This window comes from Hoplias malabaricus, chromosome Y (assembly GCF_029633855.1).
Source record: "Hoplias malabaricus isolate fHopMal1 chromosome Y, fHopMal1.hap1, whole genome shotgun sequence".
Lineage (NCBI taxonomy): Eukaryota > Metazoa > Chordata > Actinopteri > Characiformes > Erythrinidae > Hoplias > Hoplias malabaricus.
The window spans coordinates 51,640,777-51,651,740 of NC_089820.1; the positions used below are offsets into that span (position 1 = coordinate 51,640,777).

The 10,964-nt window shown below is 42.3% G+C and overlaps 1 pseudogene; it reads right to left on the reverse strand.

The window, feature by feature from the left end:
- LOC136679573 (SKI family transcriptional corepressor 1 homolog-B-like) lies at positions 1 to 10,161 on the reverse strand (annotated as a pseudogene).
- Positions 10,162 to 10,964: the final 803 nt, after the last annotated feature.

A 10,964-nucleotide genomic window follows, 5' to 3' on the forward strand; every position in this document is an offset into this window, starting at 1 on the left:
ACATGGATTAAGTGCTTGGATTCAAAATTTTTACACTGTACACAGCAAGATGGTAAACATTAGTGATCTGAATAGACTTTGTTTAAAGGTAGATTCGATTTGGATTATCTTTTTTGTCCCATTTAAAGTGCATATACATTTGGGAGAGCACGTCAGTGAATCAATCCATCTGGAGCCAAAGGGAATGTAAAAACACAGAGATATTGGACATTGAAGAAAGTTCACATTGCACATTGCCACATTTTTGTGGCATCATAAGAAAAACAAACAGCTCTGAACAATTTCATCTTATTGTACATATATTATTATTCTATGATACATATATTTATAACAATTAAGCTATTTCACTCTTAAAGAATGGCATCAGCTCCAATGGCCTGTGAACTTCTGCAGCATCTTAATGTCCAGTTCAGCAGAATCTACAAAGCCATTACAGTCTGGGATCTCTGCACATTTGCAGTTCTTAGAGGGTCCATTATGTAGAGAAGGAAGGTCAGTTGTAGAGTGTTTTTTTAATGAAGAGGTCTCTTGGTTTTTCTGAGTGTGGGAGCAGTGGTGGGGCTGGTTAAGGTGGCAGTAGAGGAGGTTTAAAGGTGCAAGTCCCTGTGCAGTGGCGAGGAGTGAGCATCTTGCAGGAAAAATGGTGTAGAGCGTCGTGAGCTTCTAGGAGAAAAAAGCATTTAGTGCTACATACAAGTCACCTGGAATATTCATGTAATTCTGGTGAAAATAAGCTGATGTTAACCGAAAGATAATTTACACTCCTTGATTATTATGTTCAGTGATTTTTTTATATTTATTTTATTGTTATTTTGTTAACCCTATGGGGATAAGTGTTTAGTAAAAGTAGCACTTGCATATTTGATACATGTTTTGATTTATTTATTCATTTATTTGTTGCTTGGTTTACTTTAGCGCTGTTCTGCTTTCAAACATCCTGAGCTGCTGGCTGTTCTTATAAATTACCTTTTAGCTTCTGCTGAATTGCATAACGAGCTTTTCTCTCTTGATCCAACTCGTTGCACAAAGTGTCTAAAATATCAAAGCAAACAAACAAACAAAAAAATGAAGAAAAGAATGAGAAGAACGAAAACCAAAGGGTATGAAATAATTTTCATGATAAAAAAGGCTTCAACTCCTCTGACTCTGACAGTTATTTGGAAGTAAAAAGACCTGACTGAAATAGAACAGAACTTTCTACAGTCTCTCTACAATAAACAGAAGGTCTCAGAAAGTTGGTGTCTTGCACCAAGTTGGTCTCAGAGACTGTCCTAGAGAAGTTCTGCCCCATAGAGAATATGCAAGTGTCACTTTTATGTGTATGAAATCTCATATTTATTGATTGGTGAGTGATGTCTTTATACAGCAGGTAGAACTTGTATTTTTGTACTTTTTGTGGTTTGATTTTAATAATTCCACCTGTTCAGACATAAATGTTTGTTATGGTGATGGTAGTCTGTCTTGTTTGTTTGTTTATTTGTTTTCTCCTCACCTCGCACTATATGCAGCTGCTGCACCATCTCCTCTCTGTAGGACAGCTCCCTTTTCATCTGATCCTGAAAATGATCTGTTCACACACACACAAACACACACACACACACACACACACAGAGAGAGAGAGAGAGAGAGGGGGAGAGGGAGAGACAGAGAGAGAGAAAGACAGAGAGAGAGAGAGACAGAGAAAGAGACAGAGAGAGAGGGAGAGACAGAGACCGAGAGAGAGACAGAGAGAGAGACAGAGACAGAGAGAGAAAAAGAGGGAGAAAGGAGAGAGAGAGAGAAAGAGAGAGAGAGAGGAGAGACACAGAGAGAAAGAGAGAGAGACAGAGAGAGAGAGAGAGAGAGGAGAGACAGAGAGAGAGAGAGAGAGACATTACTCAGAATACATGTGTTTTAAAGGCACAATCCACTGATTGATTTTAATGTCTTCATAATACAGTCATTCAGAGTGTTTGATGTGAACTGGTGTGTTGTAGAGAAACTTACTGATGTCTTTAAAGTGGTGGTGATAGGAATGATGGGTTGGGATATCTACAACACAAATATAGACATTTCATTCACTCTCCAGTATGAGGCGATAAGCAGTGACCCTGTGCATGTCGTCTGAGTTTTCTATGTAATGTGGATAATGGTAGAATAGATTTAAATCGGCAAAGGTTTTACACTGTGTATATCTCGCTAATTACATATATTTAAGACTTGTTTTAGGCCGAAGGAAATTTGTAAAACAGTCATGAGCCAACGTCTCAGACACCAGGCTGAATATCTTTTATGATTCCTGCACTAAAAGAATGTGATGTGGTTTTAAAACGATTAAACAATCCTCCGATGTCTGATTCCTATCGCCACCACTGTGAACATTTCTGACATTCTCAGGTACTTTGTGTAGAACGGGGCGTTTCACACTAAACAACTCTCAATGACGTTAATTGTGTGGTGAAGTTTAAATCACGCCAAAATGTTCATAAATCCGTAAAGTCACGCTTTAAATACCTAGAGGATGTTTTGCAGGTAGTGAGGTCAAGCTTTACCTTTCAGACTCTGAAATTCTCGCTCCATTTTCTTTCTGAGCTCCATTTGCTCCACCAGCTGCTTCTGGAGTTCCTCTATCAGAGCAGTACAAATAAGAATGATTATTATGTTCACCTTCATAAACATTGTGTGAGCTCATCAAAAGTGTCCGTGAATGTGTGTGTGTCTGTGTTGCCCTGTGAAGGACTGGCGCCCCCTCCAGGGTGTATCCCCGCCTTGCACCCAATGATTCCAGGTAGGCTCTGGACCCACCGCGACCCTGAATTGGATAAGCGCTTACAGATAATGAATGAATGAATGAATGTGTCAGCTCATGCACCATGGAGAATCACTACTCATTTTCCATTTCCCGGTCCCTCCTTATTTATTAAACACTCATTATAACTTCAGTGTGTTCGGTCCTGTGAGTATGAACCATGTTTTCCACTTTAGATATAAGCCCTTTAAGTTTTCTTTACAGGCCCTAATTGCAGAAGGTGGCACTGGGTGGGGGGGGGGGGGGGTGTAGAGAGATGAATGTCTCATAGTAAAGTACTATAATGGTTTACATTACTTTTGCTTTATTTGTTTACGATTAAATCAATCACTTTATTGAATTTATTTTCATACTTCAGTTAAAAAAAAAAACAGTTGGACCTGGGTCAAATTTCAGACGTGAATGGGTTAAAATCTTCTGAACAAGAGCAAGATTTTAACGGATTTCCCTGTCACGCTTTTAGCCATTTCACAGACAGTGATCAGTTAAAGAAAAGCAACTGCTGCCGTGTTCTCAAGCATGATATTAGCACATAATGAGGAGCACTGCCTCGGGCTCTGTGTGTGTGTGTGTGTGTGTGTGTGAGAGAGAGAGCACTTGTGCTATACAGCAGTTCAAGGACATTTGTGGATAATGTGCATGGCGTTGATTGTGCACTCTTTTGTTTAAAAATAAAAGAATAAAGCAGTCATTCAGTAAAAATTCCCATGAGACGTTCACACGTTCACCCACAACTTAGAGTCACTCACAATCTGAATGACTGGGGTTTGTTGTAGTTGTGTATGAGCCCTGACTTGATGATAAACATGTGATGAGCATGAAATTACTACGACAGCTGACAGAGACAGTCCTAAGTTTAAAAAACACAAGAATAATGATAATGAACTCTTCATATACCATTCCTCACTTTTACCAATGAATAATAAAATACACCATAAACACCTTTTACCTTTGGCCATGTTCTCGATGTCTTTCTGGATAAAGTGAAATCGGTTCTCGGTCCGCAGCACGCCGTCCACTGAGAGGAGAGATAAACACAGCTATTAAAATCAGCATTATTTGAGATTAAAATATGCAGAGATTTTTAATGCAGAGATCAGAGAGTGTCCTCTTTGTGCAGAGAGAGACAGAGAGGAGAGAGAGTGAGACAGAGAGAGAGAAGGAGAGAGAGAGAGAGAGAGAGAGAGAGAGAGGAGAGAGAGAGACAGAGATAGAGAGAAGGAGAGACGGAGAGAGAGAGAGAGAGAGAGAGAGAGAGAAGCAGAGAGAGAGAGAGAGAGAGAGAGAGAGAGAGAGAGAGACAGAGAGAGGAGAGAGAGAGACAGAGACAGAGAGAGAGAGAGAGAGATAGAGGAGAGAGAGAAAGTACTGTGCAGAAGTCTTAGGCACCTAAGATAATGATATATATTTAAACTAATGCCTCCTCAGTGAGTGTGGCGCTTGTATAAAGTTAAATATAATCACAGTCAATACAAATAAATAATAATAAAAAAAGAAATATAAGGTAATTTTTCTCTATAAACAGTAGGTGAGCGTGAGTTTGAAGAACAATGTTTTGTTCAGATTCTCCTCGATCACATTCATTTCTTTAATCCACAGTACACAATATTTAAAATCATTATTTATTAACCGTTAAAGTATTGGATAATAACCTCAAATAATACAGAGGAGATTTATATATAATTTATATATAATCACGAGGAGAGATTTGGAAAAAGTTAAACCCACACATTCACACACAGAGGATCACTCACTGGGACAATGTTATTTGTTTTTATTCTAATTTTGAGCGTTATTTGTTGTTTGTTTGTTTTTAGCAAATAAACACTCACTGCTCGGATAAATAACTTTTTGAATCTCAGTCTCTGGGGTCTACAACTTTTGCACAGTGCTGTACATAGAATAGGGCAAAAGAGAGAGTTCTTTTTGTAAAGAAATGATAAAGCACAGAGAAAGAGAAAGATACAAATATAATAAACACAGAGAGAGATTCCTTTAAACACAGAGAGAATAGAAAAAAAAACTGAGAGAGACCAGACACAGGAACTTACTGCTTTTCTCCTTCACTTCATGATTAATCTGTTGGTTTTCACTCTCCACTGGCTTTTTACTCGACCTATGAGGCTCTACACAGAGGAAAATAGAGAGAGAGAGAGAGAGAGAGAGAGAGAGAGAGAGAGAGAACTATATGAATTCAGTGTGTATTAAAGTGTATATTTTAAATAATTAGTGAATAATGCCTCGTGACCAAAAAATTTTAATTTATTCATTTGAATGTAGTTAATTTAGTCAAATTTCTTCAGGTTTTTGTTCAGAAAAGACACAGAGACCATGTCGACAAAAGAAAGATAATAATTCAGAAACAAACACGAGTGTGTTCCTTGAAAAAACTATAAAATGTGACCAAATAAAATGAAAACTTGAAAATATGAAAATTTGCCATTAAACCTCAATGGATATTATTTTATTATATATTTTATATCCACATACATCCATAATATATTACATTATTACATTATTACATTTATTAAATAGAACTGTATCATTGCAACTGAATTAATGTATAAAAATATTTATTGGAATATGAAACATATCAGTGACAATATCACTTTTTTAAAACTCTGTAAATGTTTCAAAATATTGTATTTAACTCATAAAATAATATGTGGAAAATACCAAATATTTCTAATAAATGTGGCTTGAGTTTTGTTTTAAATATGTAAATTAAAAGGTGTGTGTGTGTGTGTGTGTGATTTTACCATGTGTTGTTGTTGTAGGTGGTGCAGGTGGTGTAGGTGGGGTGAGTGTGTATCTCGGAGCTGAGGCTGGAGCTGGAGCTGGAGCAGGGGCAGAGTTCACACACACAGCAGGAGCATCCTGGTCACACACCTGCAACACACCAGCTCTCATTACAAACCCAACACACACCTTTAAATTCACCTCACAAGTTCATTACCACCTTCTTCCTCATATTCCTGTCCTTCCCCATCATCATCATCATCTTCATCTTCACACTGGAGCTACAGCTGTCAGTGACCACAGAGCTCTGCTGTGAGGGGGTGGACTGCGGAGAGCACTCACTGAGCCCTCAGGCCACTGCTACACCTGCAGCCCCTCAGCCCACGTCTGTTTACTCCATTTACTGCAGCGATGGCTCTGGGGCGTTTTTTTTTTCTCTTTCTTTTTCATTGTCCCACTGTACCACGCCAACTGTGTTTACACTCACCGACTGTACCTTTAACAGCAGGAATGCAGCATCCTGTAAAACCCTGTCTCTGCTGTTATTCCTTTAAAAACGGGCTTTCACTCAGAACACTGACAGTCCTCAATGGACAATGCCACCATTAATAGATGCCTATGGGCAAAGCTGACTGGCCTTTTACCCCTTAAACTGACCACGGGGGAAAAGATTTCAGGGCAAGGGTTATAGCTAATATACACACTGTAAAGTGTGCTTTCTTTTTACAATATCAAAGAATCGCTTTAAAAAGGGGTTTATCTTAAATAATGAACACTATCTGAAATTAAAATATCAAATCCGTTCTTTTAAAATTGATTCCTATTTAACTATGATACTTTTATTATGTTTAAATATTATTTATTTTCATATTTTAATAGTTCTTTTTGTTAATTTTACTATTCAGAAATGTAGAGAATTTTGGTAAAATGTGGCTTTTGCAAAATGTATTGCATCATATTTTATATTAATTTTTTCCCCCAAAATGTTTCTCCTCTTTTATACATTTCCAGCTGTTTAAAGACTAATTAACATTTTGTTAATTGTTTTAATGAAACCTGAGTGTGATAATCGAAGAGATGTAATATGTATGTTATATACGTGTAATTACATGTGTAAACGTGTTGACCATAACCTCCACCTCAACACGACCCCCACCAACCATCACCCCCCCACCACAACAACCCTGCTTCTCTTTTGCGAACCTCGCAGGCCGGAGAGTCTCTGTCCTCGTTCGCGCTGCCCTCCTCCTCCGTGGCCAGGGCCTCTCTGCTCGCGGGGGTGCAGGTGCCCCTTCCCCTTGGCTCTTCCTCGCGCCCGTGCTCCTGCTCGCTCGAGATCTGTCCTCGCGGGCTGTGCTGCAGCAACGGCGCTTCTTCCTCCGGCGCTCTGCTGGACTCCACGTCCACATCCGGGTCCTCCTCCGCACTGTCCGCGTCCGGAGAAACGGACCTGCAGCTGGAGCTCGAGCTGCTGGAGCCGGCGCGCTCCGGGGACACGTGTGACTCTCGGTGGCCGTACAGTTTGGCGATGCTCTCTGCGTCCCTCAGCACAGGCCTGAAGGCGGACACGTGGCTCACGTGTGTGTCGCGCTCTGCCGGTGTGCCCCTGCCTGCTCCTCCTCGCTCATTCTCATCGTGCGCTTTTACGCGTGCTTCCAACGCCAACTCGCCATGCGCTTTTACGCATGCCTCTGCCACCAGGTCCGTGTGCGCTTTTACGCGCTCCTGATGGTGTGGGTACCCAGGCACGTGCAGGCCACCCGCCGCGGGCCAGAACACCGGGAACGCGGGATAAAGCGGCGCGTCTTTGGCACCGGACCAGAACGCATTCGCCGCATTAACTGCGTTCACCGCCGCTGTCTTGTGCGCATCGCTAGCGCCGCCGTCGTCGCCTGTGCCTTCCTTCTTCTGGAACGCGGGGAAGCCTCCGTACGGGTGCGGGAAGAATGGGGTGTGCAGCTTGTGCAGGGCGCCGAAACCTTTGCTGGGGAGGGGCACGAGTGGGTACGAGGGCGCACGAACACCAGCGATGGCGCGTTCCTCATCCATGGCTCCAGAGCGCGGTGTTTTACGCACTATCTCCGGCGAGGGGCCTCGCGTTCTCAGCGGGGAAGGTGTCTCCGAGCGACTGAGAGGAAGCGTCCTCTTACGGCTGCCGCCATTAAACATGGCCTTGACATCCTCCCACGCGTGGCACACGTGCTCCGACGAGTCACGGTCGCTGAGCTTCAAGTGGCGACGCCACGAGTTGAAGTTGGCTGCGTCGGGCTGCGTGTAAGTGGCATCGGGCGCGCGATGCGAATGGAAAATGAACTTGTTGGGCGAGAAGTACATGCCGCAGTGCGCGCACTTGATGCACTTGGCGCGCGAGCTGTTGTAGCGCGCGGGCACGAAGCTGCCGCGACAGCCCCATGCGCAAGCATGCGTCACGTCGAAAGCAAAGTTCTCGGGCAGCTTGGGCGGCGAGTGCGCGCCCAGGAACGACTTGCAAAGACGTTCGGCCTCGCGCTTGGTTATCATACCGCAGCGGCGCGAGGACACGGGCATGGCGCCCGCGCGCCTTAGGATCTCCAGCTGCACGGGCGTGCACTGCACGCACGTGATGCCCAGTGCCACGCGCCGGTTGTGGATCTCGTTGTAGCTGTAGTTCTTGAGCAGCGTGTTAGAGATCTGCGCGAGGCACAGCCGCTCCTGGCCGTCGATGAGCAGAGACACGATTGGCACGCCGTACAGACTCGTCTCGCTCACGTGGTTCGCCTTTAGTGACGCGCCACCGCTTCCCCCGCCGCCTCCGCCTCCGGGAAAGACTGCAACTCCGCCGCGGGGCGCGGGGACGAACCCGAGTCTCGCGCCGCAGACAGCGGAGGGATCAGAGAATCCATCAGTTGAGAACTGAGAGAGAGAGAGAGAGAGAGAGAGAGAGATGAGGTGAATTACATGAACATCCACTGGGTGTAAATTAACATCAAGAGAAAAATACTTGGAATGTTTAAATATATTGGAAAATAAAATAAAATTATGTAAAATAAATTGTACCTAAAAAAACAAAAGAAATAAATATATTTATATAAAAAATACAGACATTAGGAAAAGGGACCTTATAAAATATAAATATAAGAATATTATATAAGGTCCCTTTTTCTATAAACATATATACGTCTATTTTTACTATTGTTAATACAATTATTATTATTACATATTAATACAAATTTAAACCTGTTTTTTGTGTACTATACTAATACTAATAATGTCTATTCATACTGTTTTCCTCCCTCTTGTAATAAACATGAAATTATTTCCGAATTTGTGGGTGTTTTTAGTAAATCATTAAAATAATAATTTGTACCCGAAGTCAGCCGAAAATTCACGAATTCACTCGAGAACTAAAATTGTTCCGTTGTAAAACGCGTTTCCCTTTGGTCAGGACACACATTAACGGACTCTTTATAATTTTATTAGAGAAATATCACGTGTTTTAAATAACACCCCTCCTTCATTTCCACATATTATTAAATCAATACATGTTCAGCGTTAAGAATGAATCCCTTTTTAAAAGCCGACTATAAACAGACTGTAAACAGCGCACTGACCATTTCATGTTATTTTTCTCTCGGTTTTGGCCACAGCTCGTTTGATGGGCTCGTGATGAAAGGTCTGCGTTGTTTGTTGTTTGACAGAAATCACCCTGAAGCTGTAGTGGAGAGTCTGGATTTGATTACCATTCAATTCTACAGAGTTTGTAAATTTGCACGCGCCAGTCTCCAAAGCAGGGATCAGCAGCTCGAGCCCGTTACTTAAAGCCCTTTAAGGGCGCTAATGGGCGACGGAGCAGAAGGGAAAGAGTGTGTAAGCCTCGCCAACGAGCTGAACGAGAGAGAGGGAGAGAACCAGAGAGAGTCTCTGAGTCGGACTAATGTGCTTTGTGTGTAATTACACGACCTGCGTCTCAGTGATCTGTTAATGAATCTCTGTGCGGAGAGAAACCCGCGCTGCGCTGAAAAACGCTCCTGAAACATCCCTCCTCTTTAATTAAACACTTTAACTGAACTCTAAATAAAAAAAATAGAAATGTGAAAACGAATAAAAGTTTCAAAGCAGTTCTCTGAGGTAAAACCGGTTTTAAATGATTTGTCACACATTGTATTCACACTGTCGTATTTATAATCGGATTGCTGCTCTCGTAATTGGTGTCCGATAACTTTTTAAGAGACTTCTGGAAGGATTTCTTAGTTTTACCTTTAAATTATATTGAGGGGAAATAACGAAAGGGTTAATTAATCTGAAGCACGCATTATTGTATTTGACCTGCTCTTAAATTTAAATCCTGAATCAAAAAACCGAGCTTTAACCAAAACCCATTTGACCCCTGGTCTGACTGCGGCTCGGGTGTTTTATGAAGTCGTTTATAAACAGAGTTCATCTGAAACATTAAACACACAACAACACGGCGGTCTTCACACGCTACACTTCAACAACAACACAGCAGGTAGAAACACTCACCTTTTCCCCGCGGCTCGAAGGCAGTGTTAGAGAATTTAATTCCCAGAACTATCTCCTTTTATCTGTTTCTCTCTTTCCCTCTCTCTCCTTCTCATCCGCCTCCGCGCTCAGAATCCAGCCCGCATCTCCGCGCGCGTGCGTGAGTGGAAGTGGATTTGACAGAGAGAGAGAGGGGGGAGAGAGAGAGAGAGAGAGAGAAAGAGAGAGAGAGGGACAGTCGTGAGCACGTGGCAGGCCTAATGCTTGCGCGCGCCACTTCTTATCAGACTGTTCGGAAGGAGGGAGCGACCAAAATAATAACGATGACATAAAGAAAGGCACACCCACAGACAGAGAGAGAGAGAGAGAGAGAGAGAGAGAGAGAGAGAGAGAGAGAGAGAGAGAGAGAGAGAGAGACAAAGAATATACGAAGGGAAAGAGCAGAGAGAGACATGTAGAGGGAATAGAAATAAAAAAAGAGAGAGAAAGAGAGAGAGAGAGAACATATGAAGGGAAATAAATAGAGATGGAGAGAGAGAGAGAGAGAGAGACAGAGAGAGAGAGAGAGAGAGAGAGAATATATATGAAGGGAAAGAGCAGAGAGGGACATGTAGAGGGAATAGAAATAAAAAAAAAAAGAAAGAGAGAGAGAGAGAGAGAACACATGAAGGGAAATAAATAGAGATGGAGAGAGAGAGAGAGAGAGAGAGAGAGAGAGAGAGAGAGAGAGAGAGAGAGAGAGAGAATATATATGAAGGGAAAGAGCAGAGAGGGACATGTAGAGGGAATAGAAATAAATAAAGAGAGAGAGAGAGAACACATGAAGGGAAATAAATAGAGATGGAGAGAGAGAGAGAGAGAGAGAGAGAGAGAGAGAGAGAGAGAGAGAGAGAGAGAGAGAGAGAGAATATATATGAAGGGAAAGAGCAGAGAGGGACATGTAGAGGGAATAGAAATA